The following is a 15,177-nucleotide window of genomic DNA, read 5'->3' on the forward strand; positions in this document are numbered from 1 at the left end:
TGTGGTTTTCTGTCGAGAAACTTTCTATCGAGAAATAACTCGATTATGGCGTTTCTATTATATTTTAAGTAATGTACATTTCGCGTCTCCATTTTGTAAAAAAATTAAACGGATAAATACTTTTGTATTCTTCTGGGGTAGTGTAATGAAATTCTTAGGAAAAGTTTTTCGTCGAGTTAATTATTTTCTTTAAAAAAAAGTGTCAAAGTTAGGTATCATTTTCAGGCCTCAGGGGTGGTTTAATCCCCTAAATGAATGACGGTAGATGGTAATATCTGTGAAAATCACTGATTTAGAGTAATAATGAATAGATCTTCGTAAGTATTGATTCAAACAAATCGATATGAAACTTATTGTACCTGTAGCACGAAATCGAGCCCTGTTCTATATTACATTTCCTAATGAGCACTTTTAGGCTTCCACGGCCTGGATTGCTCGAAATATTACTCGAGGCTTCCGGATTAGAGCCGCGTCCAATAGTAATTAAAATATGTTTTAGGTTTCAGTTCACCCCAATTTCCTACCAACGTTACTTACCTCCTAGCAACAGTTACCTCCGCTGCTGTTCATAAGAATTGGAACACCTATCACGTTCACACATGCAAACGAAGAATCTTAATTAAAAATGCTTGCACTCTGATATCATTATCGCGGTGAAAAATCACTTCCCTTCGATTTAAGAGATACTGCCTCTTTTAATTTCTTTTTTTTATCGAGCACAGTACACGTTTGAATTAATGGTTCCATTTGTCGAAGGTAACTCGAAATAAAAAACTCATTATGAAGAGTATAAGCTACTCGCGACGCGAACTTAGCCGACGACCTAGTATAATAATGAACAGAGGGAGTTCAACGCCATTGCTATTTTCACGTTTGAGTAAGCAACCGATCGAAAGCAATCTAAAGTAGAGAAAAAAATTGCAATCTATATACCCAAGTGCAGGGAATAAAAAGCTGATTTAAAAAGTATTGTGCTCTTCTGTCAGAAATGGTGAAACATAAAATGTTATAAAGGTAATCGAGCTTTTCAACCTGTCGTAATCCTTCGATCGATTGTTACGCTGTATTCAGATCTACGCACGCGTGTCGTAGCTTTTCCAATACTGTGGATCTGTCAATTTTTTAAACACCGATATAATATTTTGAAAATTTCATTTTAATGTAATATTTCAGAATTTCCAAAATTTCATATTGACGTAATATTTTCAAAATTTCATATTACTGTAAAATCTTGAATATCTTGATCATTTTCAAAATTTGATATCAACACACCTAAGTCTTGGAAAAGCAAATTTTCGATCATTCTGAAAGATGGACAGTTTCTCAAGCGATCAAACAGCCCGAAAGAGAATTAATATTGCCAATCTGGCGTTATCTTATCTCTCACCATTCACCTGACGCGTTCCGCCGCTCCATAAATTATGGCAATAGTCGGTAAATAACACCTGTTCGTGGTGTGCATACGTAACACCGGTTAATCTTGCGGTTGATGTGCAAATCTCTGTTACATTGGAGTTCACCGAGCATGTATCTTTCACGGGTCAACGACCTACCGATCGATGTGTGTATTTTAATCCTGATTTCATCGAAAAATCCTCCAGATTCCGATCTCTTGTTGTCGTTGTAAGCAACGAATCTCGAATATTAGGAGAGAGAGAAAAAAAAGAAAAAATTCGTCGATGACCTGGATAGATCGATCGTAATGAAAGATAATCAATAGCGTTGCACTTTTTTTTTCCGTGATATTTAGGAACAAGTAGGTCACCTACGTGCTTCCACGTGGTGTGTGTCCACGTCTTGTATTTTATTATGTCGAGGATATTCTCACGGAGTTTTACGCGAATTATTTTCAATCTAGATGCTCGAGTATAACGTGTTGATATCAATACTGCCCCCCTTAGCTAAAACGTTCTGTCCATCAATCTTTCATTTCTCGGGATATTTTGAAATATTTCGAGCTCCGCATATTTTTCTCCTTTTTTTTTGTGCAAAATTAGAATGTCCTACATATTTTCGAAGAATTCTAGAAACAGTCTAATTTATTTATCTTAACTGTTTCACAGATGATTTTATCAATTTCTACTTCATGTTTCTGGGAAATGCTAGTTAGGGCAATTAAGTTAAGCAGGACAGAACACTGTGTTCATAGAAATATACATAGATACAGTAGATTTTTGGGTTGAAATTTTGTTTCGTTTGAAGTTGTTTATTATTAAATTCATCTCTTTGCAACGTTTTTACGCTTATTCGTTCATCTTTTAATACCATTTGACTAAAAAATTTGTTTCCCTCTGTAGTAGTACGTATCGAGGTCACATCTGTTTTTTAAAAATCGTTTTATTTCCTCTTTTATTTCATTTTCACGTTTTAATTCGTATTTTTTTAGTGATCTACTTTGGACACAAGTATTTTTCTACTTCTAATGTTCAATTTATTGTGCTTTAAATTTCATTTAATTATCTAATGCTGTTTGAAGATATTCAGGATTAATTGAAACGAAACATTTTCTATAATACTGTTTATTAATGATTCAGTTAAACTAGTTATTATCCATACTGAGAATATCACGATAAAATTTGTTTGACAACAGAGCATTGTGAAGTTGAATCAAATCGCAACTGATGAAATTCGAGCAATCGATGCCGCTCTATTGCGACGAGAAAGGGTGAATTTTCCGATTGAAGGAACGGTACATATTCGCTGTCGAAGAGGTCACTTGGAAAATATCATCTTCGAAAAATAATCGAATAATTAATAAATCATTCTATACAGGACCACCTAATTATTTTCTCTAGCTATGGTGGTGCGAGAAAATCTTCATACGCGATTTAAACGGCTTCGAAGGTTAAATAAGGTGGAAGAAATATGTTTTTATAAATGCCACTTTTTCTGTTTTCTTCAGTCATCTATATTTCTCTATTTTTCTACTATTCAAACATGCACAATAATACGATCTTAAAAAATCTTTCAACTCCAAAATTTTAGATCAAACGTGAAACTTCCTTTCGTTCATCCATTGAAACCATTTAAATTGTGTATAAAAATTTTCTGGTACCGTCTACATCCACGGAAGGTGCAATTAGACGGGGATAATTTCTAAACAAAGGTGTTTCGTTTATCCAAGGGAGCTAAGGGATATACACAAGACGGAGCAAAGCAGAGAAAACCTCGTAAAGTTCATCAAAACAATAGGCATATGGGATGAGACATAGAGATGGACACTCATACGCTCCTCCTTCCAGATGCTGTACTATGTCTGATTTCTTTCTGAATGTGTTACTACTTCGTGTATTTGAAATTCACAAATTTAACGTAGTGTAAAAGATTACTAATAGCATTAAGCAAAATATAGAGCGAAAATGAAATCTCACCCGAGGATCTCCTGCGTAACTATTTCTGAGGAACGTATGAGGGTTAAAGGAGGAAATAGAAGAAGAACATTCGTTAGGCATTTGTTAATATGGCTCTATAAAAATGGTAAATAACGACGAGGACAGTAGATCTTGAATAGTCAATGGCCAGAAATTGAAGGTTCCACGTTACGTACATACATAGAAGATAAACTGTACGTCAACGAGAAACTAAAGCAATTCGAGTTTCAATCTTTCCTGCTGTCAGTTTGCTTCTTGTTAAGATACAATTCTAGAATGGTGGGCTCGTTCTTCGGTTCGTGATGTTACAAGCACGCATTCGCCGCGTTGAAATAAATTGACTTGGGAGTCAATTATCGGTCTCTCCTGAGAATTCTTCTTCGGTCTCATCCTAGCTCGGTTCCATCATCCTGTCCAACGAACGTGGATGCGTCCAATGCAGCTCAGTTCGAATAGTTATATTCTTCTGTGACAGTTTGACACTTGCGTTAGATCCTGTATAAGTATTAGGTTGGAACAAAGGTTCGTATCGTTTTTTGAACGAAATTCAAAGTCAATTTTTAGAGAGATTTATTCAACCACATGTGCCATTTTGTTCCACTATCTTTCGCCATTTTTGAGGTAGTTCGATGATTTCATTCTCCTAGAATTCGGCATTTTTCAATATTTACCATTAATTTTAAACAATGGTAAAACATTAATTTTTCAATATTAACTTTTGATTAAGCGTATATTAGTGAAAAGTCCATTATCTCTCTATAATTTTAAGCAAAATTCATTTTCACCGAATGATCGAAGATCTGCTAATGTAAGTTCGATTCGATTGTTGTTCTCCTCGGTGTAATTTACAGAATATTGTCAATGGAAGACTGGAAAGTCATTTGACATTTATACAACTGCGGTTAATCAATATCCAGGACAGTTTCCCCTTCTATCCTGCACTTTTTCAATCCTTTTATACGTATTCGTTTGTCCTGGCGGTACTGTATGCAAGTTCATTCATCAGCAAGATTGGATAAAATTTGGTTTGCAAAACAAGAGTTAGCAACAGTCCAGGAAGCAGAGTGTCGGGTGCAAAAGTCCATTTCAATGTTTACTTTATTTTTTTGACCATTTTCATCACACAATGGGATTTTTTCTACATAGAAAATTTGGCGATTCAACGGTGAATTTTATGAATTTAATTTATTTATTATTATCATAGCAATTTAGAGAAGAAACGTGAAGGTGAACTAAGAATTTTTTACGCCCTTCGGAAATATTGTTTTGTGCAAATATAGTTATCGAGTAACTTTTGACTTTCATTTAAATTCGATTTGACTTGAAAGGAAATGTTATTTAAATTAGGTTAATATTGGATACAGAATATCACCGTGATGTTCATCGAAAATTTAGTTACGAAGCAGTTCGGTGCTATTTATTAAATAGTATATTGATTTCTGGTATTATCGACTTTCAATTTTCTAACGTTTTCAATTAAAATAGAAATCGCGTATTAAGGGGGTACACCACCCTGAGGCTTCTAAAGGTAGGCTAAAGTTTTCGGGAACTTTTTTCATAGGTAACTGCTAAACGAAAAGTTTCCATTTTATCAGAGAGCACAAGTGTAACTTTCAGCTTCTTTCTACAATTTTTAAAAAGTAAAAATGTTACAAAATAGGGGAATTATTGCGAGACATCTTGTGCTAGAGCATCGATTGTTGGTAACCATCACTGAAAACGATTGGAACGACTGAAAAAAAAAAATTCTGTTTAATACATAATGATTTCGTTGATACATCAATTATTTGATTTTTTGGAAACGCTTAAATACGATCTTTTTCGGTAAGAAGAGGTTATTTCCCCTTCAAACTGCCTCCATTTCCATAATAATTACAATTTGTGAAAAATATTATGTTACATTGTAGTACATTTTCATTTATAAATTAAAAAAAAGTTTCTATTTCAGTCGTTCCAATCCTTGCCGACAATAGCGGCCAGTAATTAATGTTCCAGCACAAAAGGTTTCGCAATCAGTAAATAACTCGTCCATTTTGTAACATTTTTCCTTTCAAAAAATTCGACAATAAAGCTGAAATTTCATTCATATCCTGCGGAAAAATTAAAATTCTCCATTTAACAGTTACCTACGAAAAAGAATTCCCAAATTTGGCCTATTTCTAGACGCCCCAGCGTGATGCACTTCCTTGAACAATTCGAAACAAATCTGTACCACTTTACACGTGCAAATTTCAAACAAAACAATAAAAATACATCGATGTGCTTCTCTTGTAAATTAATTTAGCAAAATTATGTTAATGCATACTATAAATCATTAAACATTGATATTTATCAAAAATGATTCACTTGTCAGGCACTTAAGGAACAAGTGTAACGGACAAGTTTGATCACAACAAGTATAACACGTCGCTTATCGACGAAAACGAGATGTTAGCTTGCAAAGGAGATTGGAAGCTCTCCCCTTATGCAGGGAAAGATATCACGACGCGAAAAGATAGATTCGCGAACAACTCTAGAATCGACCTCTTACGTATCCATCAGTGTCACAACTCAAAACTCGTGTCGAACGACAAGTATATAGAACGAAAGTGACATTTCATTAGATTCTCCCTGGTCGAAATATCATTTTCACACACATCACGATTCCATACCAAGGTTGTACAATTTTTTTTGCTGTTTCTTAATGCAATTTTTCCTCGATCGGTAAAAATTATCCTTTTTCGCCGATTCGTTTATTCGCTTCGCACGATCGACTCGACGCGATTTTTGGCTCGACGCGATTTTTGGCTCGACGCGATGAACGTTCAATTAGCATCTGCGGGAACTTATTTAGCAAATGTTTGCACAGCCAGTGAGTCGGAAAATGGCACAGCTCGTTTAATTCCGATGGAAACATTTCAGCGAAATTCGTTCATCGAAAACATCCATTACCCCCTTAAGTGAGTTCCTTTCGAAATTGATACACCTGACGCGCGGTGTATAGTACACGTGTCACTGGATTTCGATATTTACACGGGGATAAATAATTCTCTGTCTTTCTTTTATTTGTCAATTTTCATTTGTGCGATATATCTACGGTACAGCGATATCGCGTCGCGGTGAAATTTAGAGAGAACAACATCGAAACACTCCCCGTGGAAAACAATTTTTGACATCTCTGCGTCGACGAGTTATTGTATCATCGATAAGTTGGGGTTTGAAAATTTCCAAATTGTGACAAATATTTTTCTTCCAAATTTTTTCTCTCTCATTTTTTCCAAGGAGAGTCGAAGTTCGAAAGCCGTCAGAATTAATTTCCCGCTGTAACGAGGTTCGAAAGCTTAACTTGTTTAATCTATTAAACGATACAAAATGATATTAGATAGTTTCTCGTAGTTGGTTCGACCGTAAAATGCATTTTGCCGAATCAATGGAAAGGCTTCCAATGATTTCAATTGACAACATGTTGAGAGTATTCTTCGGTATAGCAGTTGTATTGATTTGGCGATAGACATCTAAACGTGCACCATCCATTTGTTTCTAGCTTTCCAACGGCGAAACTGCGTTAAAGAGTCTGTGTTAATGGCAAGTAGAGGTTGTACTGGGTGGACCAAAAGTCACGTGCTATTTTAACGAAAATGGTTTAATTCATTTTCTTTTTTACAGACCTTTCAGATGAATACAAAGAAGCGTGTAGCAATAGTTATCTGGCGAATTAAGTATGCTATGCTCGAAATTTTTATGGGTCAGTATAGTCACCGTTATTGCACAGAAAGCATTCAACATTTGGTAACTATAGCCACCTTTAGTAAGGACAGGGTTAAAAGTTCACTTTGCTTTGGTCAAAGGTCACTTTGTTTATACTACTATCGCTGATCTCGAAGGACTTAGTGATATAGGTCGGTGAATTGGTCTTCCAAGTGGCAACTTGGCAGTTGGTCTTACGAAAATTAGTATTTTGATAGTCTCGTGGCGACATCACCTCAAGTATCACTCTGTTGCAAATAAAACTAGTTCTTAGCATTTCACACTGAATAAATCAAGGTGTGTTTAAACTCGGGTACCGGTTCGGCAATTAAGCATCGAACATTACGCGACCCGAACACGTAATAATTCTAACGACTTAACACTTGGAAAAGGAAGAAAATGTACATAGAGAAATTTATGGCTCCGTTTGTAAAATATCTTCTAAGAAATACAGACACAAACGCAAACGATCGTGTACAAGAATAATGTCGTTAACTGGTAAAAACACAGAAGTAGTCGGATGCATTAGGGAATGGAACATGAAGGAAATGTGTAAGCAGAGATTATTCGAAGCGCGAGCAAAGAGGAGCTAAGATTGATGAAATCGTTAAATACCAGTTAAAGATATGAGGCTCATTTGTGAAGAAAAATGAGGATCGCGTAAGTTATGTATATTTCTGCACGGAGCGCCCGATTGTGATCAGTTAGATCAAATTGTGTTCGAAATTATGTCCGACAGTTGATACTCCCTTTCTTCTAAGAAAAAAATCATAATTTCCTAAGAATAACAAATTTTTTTTACACAAATACTATGCTTAACGACATTTGAAATCGAGTATTGTGAAAACAGTTTTATTACTAATTTATTAAGAAGTTGTAATCATTTTTCCAGAAATTATGCGGAAGCTATTAAATCAACCGTTTCAAGGAGATCCAGCCTCTGATTTCAGCAGCTGTTTTTATCGAACGAACAGAAAATATCGACGAAGAGATGTTAGAGGCATTTCACCGTAAATCATTTAACTTATTAGCGAATAAAAATCTGAATATTAAATTAAATCTGAACAAGCATGGAGGTAATAATGTTGAAATTAAAATTAACATTTAAGTAAGCACCTTTTAAAAATATATTCTTCTCTTGACGAAAAATAATGTAAACATATTATATACACTTTAATGGAAAAAGGATACACTGTAATAATTTTATTATTCGTGTAATATTTTGTAGTAATTAAAAAGAGAGTCGTGCAAGTAATTTTTTTCAAAAAATGAAAGCTGTCAGGAGTTACTTTGTTGAATTTATTTAACGAAAGAGAAATAAAATACGATATATATTTGTTGATCCATTTTTTCGTCTGATTTTAATAAAAATGAAATTCCAGTAGTTTCTACTTGTTTGAAAGTCTTCGATACGTTCGAATGAAATATATAAAATTAGAAAGAAATACAGATCGAAAGCAAACGGGCTTTATCCTTTCCATCAAGTCGACTGCAATCCTTTTCGATAGTTCCAAATTGTACACGAGAGTTTCCGTTTGCTTAAAGTCCTTTTATCGGTCGAAAAGTAACGGGCAAAACGTAACACCCGGTATTAACGCGTTCCCATCCATAGTACTTTTTCATGTTTTCCAACGCGATGTTGCGCTTTTTCCCTTCCACAAAATATCATCTACCGAGAGTCGAACGTTCCTCCGCACTTCGCAAATCAAAGTATTTTCAACGCTCTCCTCGTGACATGCAATACATTTAGAACGTCGGATAAAAAATGTAAATGCATCGTACAGTTTTTTTGTTTTTTCATTTGTCCTATAAATATTTCACCTGTAACCAATGCGATCTTCAATAAATTTCAAACCTTCGCCGCTCTTGAATTTTCTTCGACGAACGTTCAGATTTTTTCGTCGTTCACTATATTCAATCTTTCCTATTTTTCCATCGATTTCTCGGCAATTCGCTCGATTTTCTCCATTGAAATCTATTCTAATCTAAATCTAATCATTCCATTTTTTGACATTACTTCCGTCGCGAAAGCGCCCAATTTACGCCTCTAATTTTCTCATTCCTTGCTTCTTTCTACGCCCCTCAGAACATTTTAGGCCAACATTGTACGATACAAATTTTTTAGTTCTCACTAAATTTGCATAAAATTTTTTTCTTACTCGCTTTGCACAGAGGCGAGCTTTACTTACGACTGTTCAAAGAGATCGGCGCACCGTTCTAGGAAACATTAGTCGTATTAAAAATGTGATTTCACCGCTTTGCATTCGCGGAAGATCATTTTCTATGCTGAAGGAAGATTGAAACTGTAGCGGAGATCTCTAAGATTCCTCTGATTATTACTAAGAATCGGGAGTTTCTGGCGAACTTCATTAATCCCCTTCGAACGGGGGAAACGCTTAAGAGGGATTTATTACGGACCAATATAGACGTTGCGAATTCGAATTTGCTCACCAACGAATTAGGATTACAATTTCAGCGGTCGCGGAGCAACATCGGTAAGTTTAACTGCGCCTTCGAACAACCTAATTTAATGTGCCAGCGATTACGAAAACGCGTATTCTCGAAAGTTTGTAACCGAATAGCTCTTTAATCGGTGCATTTGAAACGCAAATTCGCGAAGATTACGCGTGCGTAATATGAAATTGGACTGGTTTGAGTATTATTCGGTAAAAATGAAAAAATTAAATATGCGGTTCGAATGGATCGTTTTTCTCCGCTCGCAGAATTGGATGGCAAATGTTTGAACAGTCGACGAGGAGGAGAACTATAGATCGATCAATTGGTTTCAACGAACCGTTCGTTCTTTAGGATATGTTTTCATATTACTCTATTATATTTCATATATCACATTATGTTCGTTTCGCAATGCAAATAATTTTGAAAAATGTTGCTCCCTATTTAAGATTTGATGAACTTAATATTTAAATATTTACTGTACAATGTAACGGATATTTTAATCATAAGAGTGATTCGAATGATTTTTCTCAACATAAATTTGACGTTAATAGAAATGGTGGATACTGATTGTTTATAATTTTTAAATAAACGCGTTTAAGACGTAGGCGAAAGTATAGTTTCTATTTGAAATACTACTATTTAACAGAAGTTTAGTAACTCGTTTCCTCTGTTTCTGACACGTTGATCTATTTCTAGACAAAATCATTGTGCCTGCATGTGACATCCCATTAGATTGAACGAAAGTCAAGGGAAAATAGAACGAAGGCTTTCTACATTTTAGGGGATCATTTTAACTAAGATTTCATAATAACTTGTATCTAATAAAATCATTTATACAATTTCTTTCCCTCGACTCGAGATGAAGATCATACGAATTATACTTGATCGAGGTTTGAAAAGGATTACAACAATCCGCTTATCAGAAGCATATGTGAATTTTTACAAGATATTTGATTGTCTTAGGTGTTAAATTAAAGCGGTGAAAAAATAATAAATAATTTTGTATCTTTCAAATTTTAACATTGAAAAATATAAGATTCGCCAATTTACATAATTCCTTTATTTTTAATCATTTTCGCGATAGACTAAATATATAATTCCGACTTTAACGACCATTTTCACCCCTTTACTGTGGATCATTTTCGATATAAAAAAATACTTGTCGAATATTTTTTTCAGGACTTTAATACCACATATATACCAAATTATTCATAAAAATCGGTGATCACCACTCCGGGATGTTCTCTTATTAATTTTATTACCTCCAAAAAAATTGAAGTACCCGACGAATCTTTTCCTCCAGCTGAATATTCCACGCGTTTCAACCCTTCAATTCGCAACCTTTCATTTTTACACCTTTTCTAACACAATCGTGAATCAATCTCACGGCGAGATATCCATTCCAAATCGACAGGAAAACTAGACCGCATTCACGAATCGAGTTCAATACGTCACGAAACTTCGATCGCGTCAGCCCTAAGGGGTGGAAAGGGAGCAATTGACTTTTTGCGTCAACCACTTTCCCTTTTGTCTGTCAACATTGATCCAGTGGATCGGCGTAGTCGAATACCGCCGGAAATGGTCGCTCGAAGCGACTCGAGTCGCGCGAATTACCTCGGATACGGTTGAACTTCCCGGATAAATTCGATTTTTATTCGCAGCCAACGGGTGCAACCGGTTTTGGTCCAATTGAAAATGAGGTATTCGCAGCGACTGTGTTAAACTGTTAAGCGATTTTACGTCTCGTTGCGCCTTGTTATCGCGCTCCGCCGATTTCCGCCCTTAGATTTTCCAAATCCACGCGAAATATAATTCTCTCGTTCCTCTTCGACCCAAAAAGAAAATACATTTTCGGTTCGTAGATCGAAAATTCGCCGAATTTTCTTGTGTCGGAGAGTATAAATGATTTTCGTTGTTTTTTCTCGTTTGTGGGAAACGTCGAAGAACGGAACGAGGGAGAAAAAAATCGTAATCAAGCAACGATACACGCGAGAAGAGAAAATACAACGGTAGCATCCCCTCTCTGTTAAACCATTCTGGACGTTTTAATTCCGTCACGACGAAATTCGGACATTTTTGCGTCGTTCTAACGAGTTCGCGGAGAGCTTAAAAAGCCGACGCGTCTAAGTACATAGTTAATGAGACCCGTAGACCGGTTACCCTTTTTCATCTTCCCGTCTTTTTCATCGGCAACACGCCGCACAAACTGCTGCGCCGCGTAATTTCAACAACCCTCGTAGCCTCGCCGGACCGTCGTTTTTCCAGAATCCCATGAATTCACGCGAACCTTCTATTCTTGCGGGTAGTTTCTTCCTCAGGTGTAAATCAGTTATTCGTTCACCTGATACTTCGTTCTTTACTTCTGGTAGTTGCTTCTTGAAGCATTGTGAATCACCGTGTTCACGGTAAATCGTTACACAACTATTAATCGCGACGTATTTACAGAAACACGCAAGTCGTTCGATCGTTGGGATAAAAAGAATTCCACCTCGCTGTTTTGAAGAGTGTTTCGTATTGTTGTTGTTTGGAAGAGAATAAAAATGCAGGAAAGGACGCCTTTCACACGTTTCGCAAAAATAAACTGTTGCCTTTCTGGAAGTGACGTGGTGTAAAAATAAATACTACACGAAGGTTGCTTAACAGAAATATATATTTATTTAAATCAAATAACGCTTCAACTATTTTTAGTGTATAGGCGACACGATGCATGCAGAAAGAACGTCTACGACCAAAGAGCCTCGTACCATTTTCGGGGCTGCCTTAAGTAGCCATTTTTTTCCTGGGAAAGTCCCAGGAAGTGGGGGTGCGGGCCTACATTGCCGAGGCGATACTCTTGTCCTCGAGGACGAAGAAACCCAGAGATGTTTGGAAAACATCTCTCGACAAGAGTCACCAGGCCTAGGTACGTCGGCCCCCGTGGCGGTCGCCACACCTTCCTTCCACCGAACAAACGTTACAATCATTGTGCCTCCCTTGTCAATTTGGTTTTCCTTGTTTGAAGTCTCCCACTAAGGAAACCACTAATTTACACGAGTAGATGAGTTACTTCCTCATCATTCCTTTTACACGAAATTTCATATAAAATGTGATAGAAGACACTTCCAAACCCCAGAACAGAAGATAATTATTTCTTATCTGTGTCGATGTAACGGTGCTAGACTAATAAATGAAAGTAGTCGACTGAGAAATATGCCACAGCAGCAAACGATTATTGTTGTCACCTTAGTGACACACGAGTTTTATAGCAAATTCGTGTTGTCACCTCGAGTTCAAAGGGGTAAACAGCTCAGTATTTCCTTTACCCAAAAAAGTTTGCCATACGAGTACTCTAATTTCACTTTTAATTTCAATTTATACACCAAATGAGAGGGAAAAATTGTTTATATCGTCCTCAGACTATTTCTATTTTTCAATATAGTCCCTTTTGACATGAATGCAACGGGACAGACGACGTTCCAAAGTCGCGATACTATCGCGAAACTCCGGTTCGTTCAGGCCTGCGAAATATTCATCAAAGGCTTCCATAACTTCCTCGTCCGGCAAGAATTTCTTTTCACCGAGGGACTTTTTTCAATCGTGGGAATAGACGGAAGTCAGAGGCAGCTAATTGTGGCGAGTATGTCGGGTGTGGATTTAAATCGTATTTTAATTCGTCGACTTTTTGCTCGTTGAGAAATTTGCATTCAGATTCGCTTCGGATCAATTGTTAGGAGGCGCGGCAGAGAACGCGGATTCACATTTCTTTAAATAACTGCACACGAAATACTGCGTGGAAGAATGGTTCGTACGATAAATGAAAAATTTCACAACACTTGCTGTCACTATTGTACTTCTTTCCCAGAATTTTTCAAACGAGGGAAGCAATTATCGTGTCCGTATTTAAGATTTAAAACGAGTGGTATTTTATATCGTTGAATCTCTCTTTAACCCTTTCGTGACCACTTCAGTATTTGTACAAAATATTCGTATGATAAATGAAAAATTTCAGTCACAATTGTGCTCCTTTTCGAGAACTTTTTTAATAACCTACGTACTAAAATGGTGGTATTTTCTATAATTTAATTTCTCTTTGTGTTAGTTCACCCTTTCGTGATCACTTGAGTATTCGAACAGGATATTCATGTGATAAATAGAAATCTCTGATAAATGAAAAATTTCAGCCACAATTCTACTTCTTTTCGAGAATTTTTCAAACGACCTACCTAATTATTGTATCCATATTTCAGATTTAAAACGGTGGTATTTTATATTACCGAATTTCTCTTTGTGTTAGTTAACCCTTTCGTGACCGCTCGAGCATTCGAGCAAGAATGAATCTCAATTTATTATCCGTTACAGACGTAACGTTCGGTAAATAAGTAGGAAATTCTCGAGGAAAATAATTCCTCCGTGAAAAGGTTAAAGGGCAGAGTGGAAAGGATTCCAACTTTCGTTTCTACAAATTTAAACAACGAAATCTGAACAATTATTAGCTCCGCGGAAGTTTACTCCCGGATATTCCGTACAATTTCTCCAATAGATTACGTTTTCCCTCCTCAGTCGCTGTTCTCCAACTTCAAAAATAAGAGAGTTACAGTTAAAACGTCGAGTAGCTGCTTCTTACCTCATAAATCTCCAAAAGCTGCAGTCTACATCGGATAACGTCAGTACGGTTCAACTTGCATTATAAATTTATCACGCGAATTCAACCTTTGGACCTTTATCCCTGGTACACCGCAGCAAAGAGCTGTCGTGATAAATTCGATCTTTAAATTCCTGATCCGTGTTCTATCGTCAAAAGGTGAACGTTGTATCTTCGAGATCAACGCGGGTATATTTCTCCTCGTTCTCACTCGACGTACCTTTTTTAACGATCACGCGGATATATTCTTCGAGGAAGAGGAAGTTTCGCAGACGAATTCCTGCGTCGTTAACTCTATTTCTGAGGAAGCTTCGCGTTCTCATTGTTGAAGTGTACACACACGTTTCTTGTGTTTATTCGTACGTTTCGAAACTGGTACAAAATTCTGATACTTTTCGCGGTTATAAATAACATTTTCGAGAAATTCTCGCTTTGTTTCTGTGAATTTTCAAGCTTCCGTTTCCGAACGAGAGGAAGCTAAATTACGTTAATTACGGTGCCTTAACTGGAGTACACCTGTATAGGTAATTCGTGAACTATTCAATGGCTCCATCAACCGTGGAGATCGCGCATTCCAACTTTCAGCTCTATGACATGTGGAATGAGATATTTACAAGTTCACGCGTTAATAGGGACTTGGTTAGAATGCACGTAGAACAGGCCATCTTCTTTCCAGTCGTGGTGGTACGAGAACATTTTCCCGTGTAGTTTAACTGATTTGGAGCATGAACGGGTTGGAAGAAATAGGAAACAATGGAAGAAAGTTTCATATTTGATTTCAAATTTTGGAGTCTGAGGTCGTTTTAATTACATATTGTGCAGACTTAAAGCACGTCGAAATCTGCTACAATATAAGGTAGAAGAAGTATATACATTTATGTAAAGGAAGATAAAAATTTTTCTCCACTTTATTCACACTTTGAAAGCATTTAAATTACGTCTAAAAAAATACTATAGCTGGAGAAGTTAATTAGGCGGTGTATAATAGAATAATTACGAGGG

This window comes from Habropoda laboriosa, unplaced genomic scaffold (genome assembly GCF_001263275.1).
Source record: "Habropoda laboriosa isolate 0110345459 unplaced genomic scaffold, ASM126327v1 scaffold258, whole genome shotgun sequence".
NCBI classification, from domain to species: Eukaryota; Metazoa; Arthropoda; class Insecta; order Hymenoptera; family Apidae; genus Habropoda; species Habropoda laboriosa.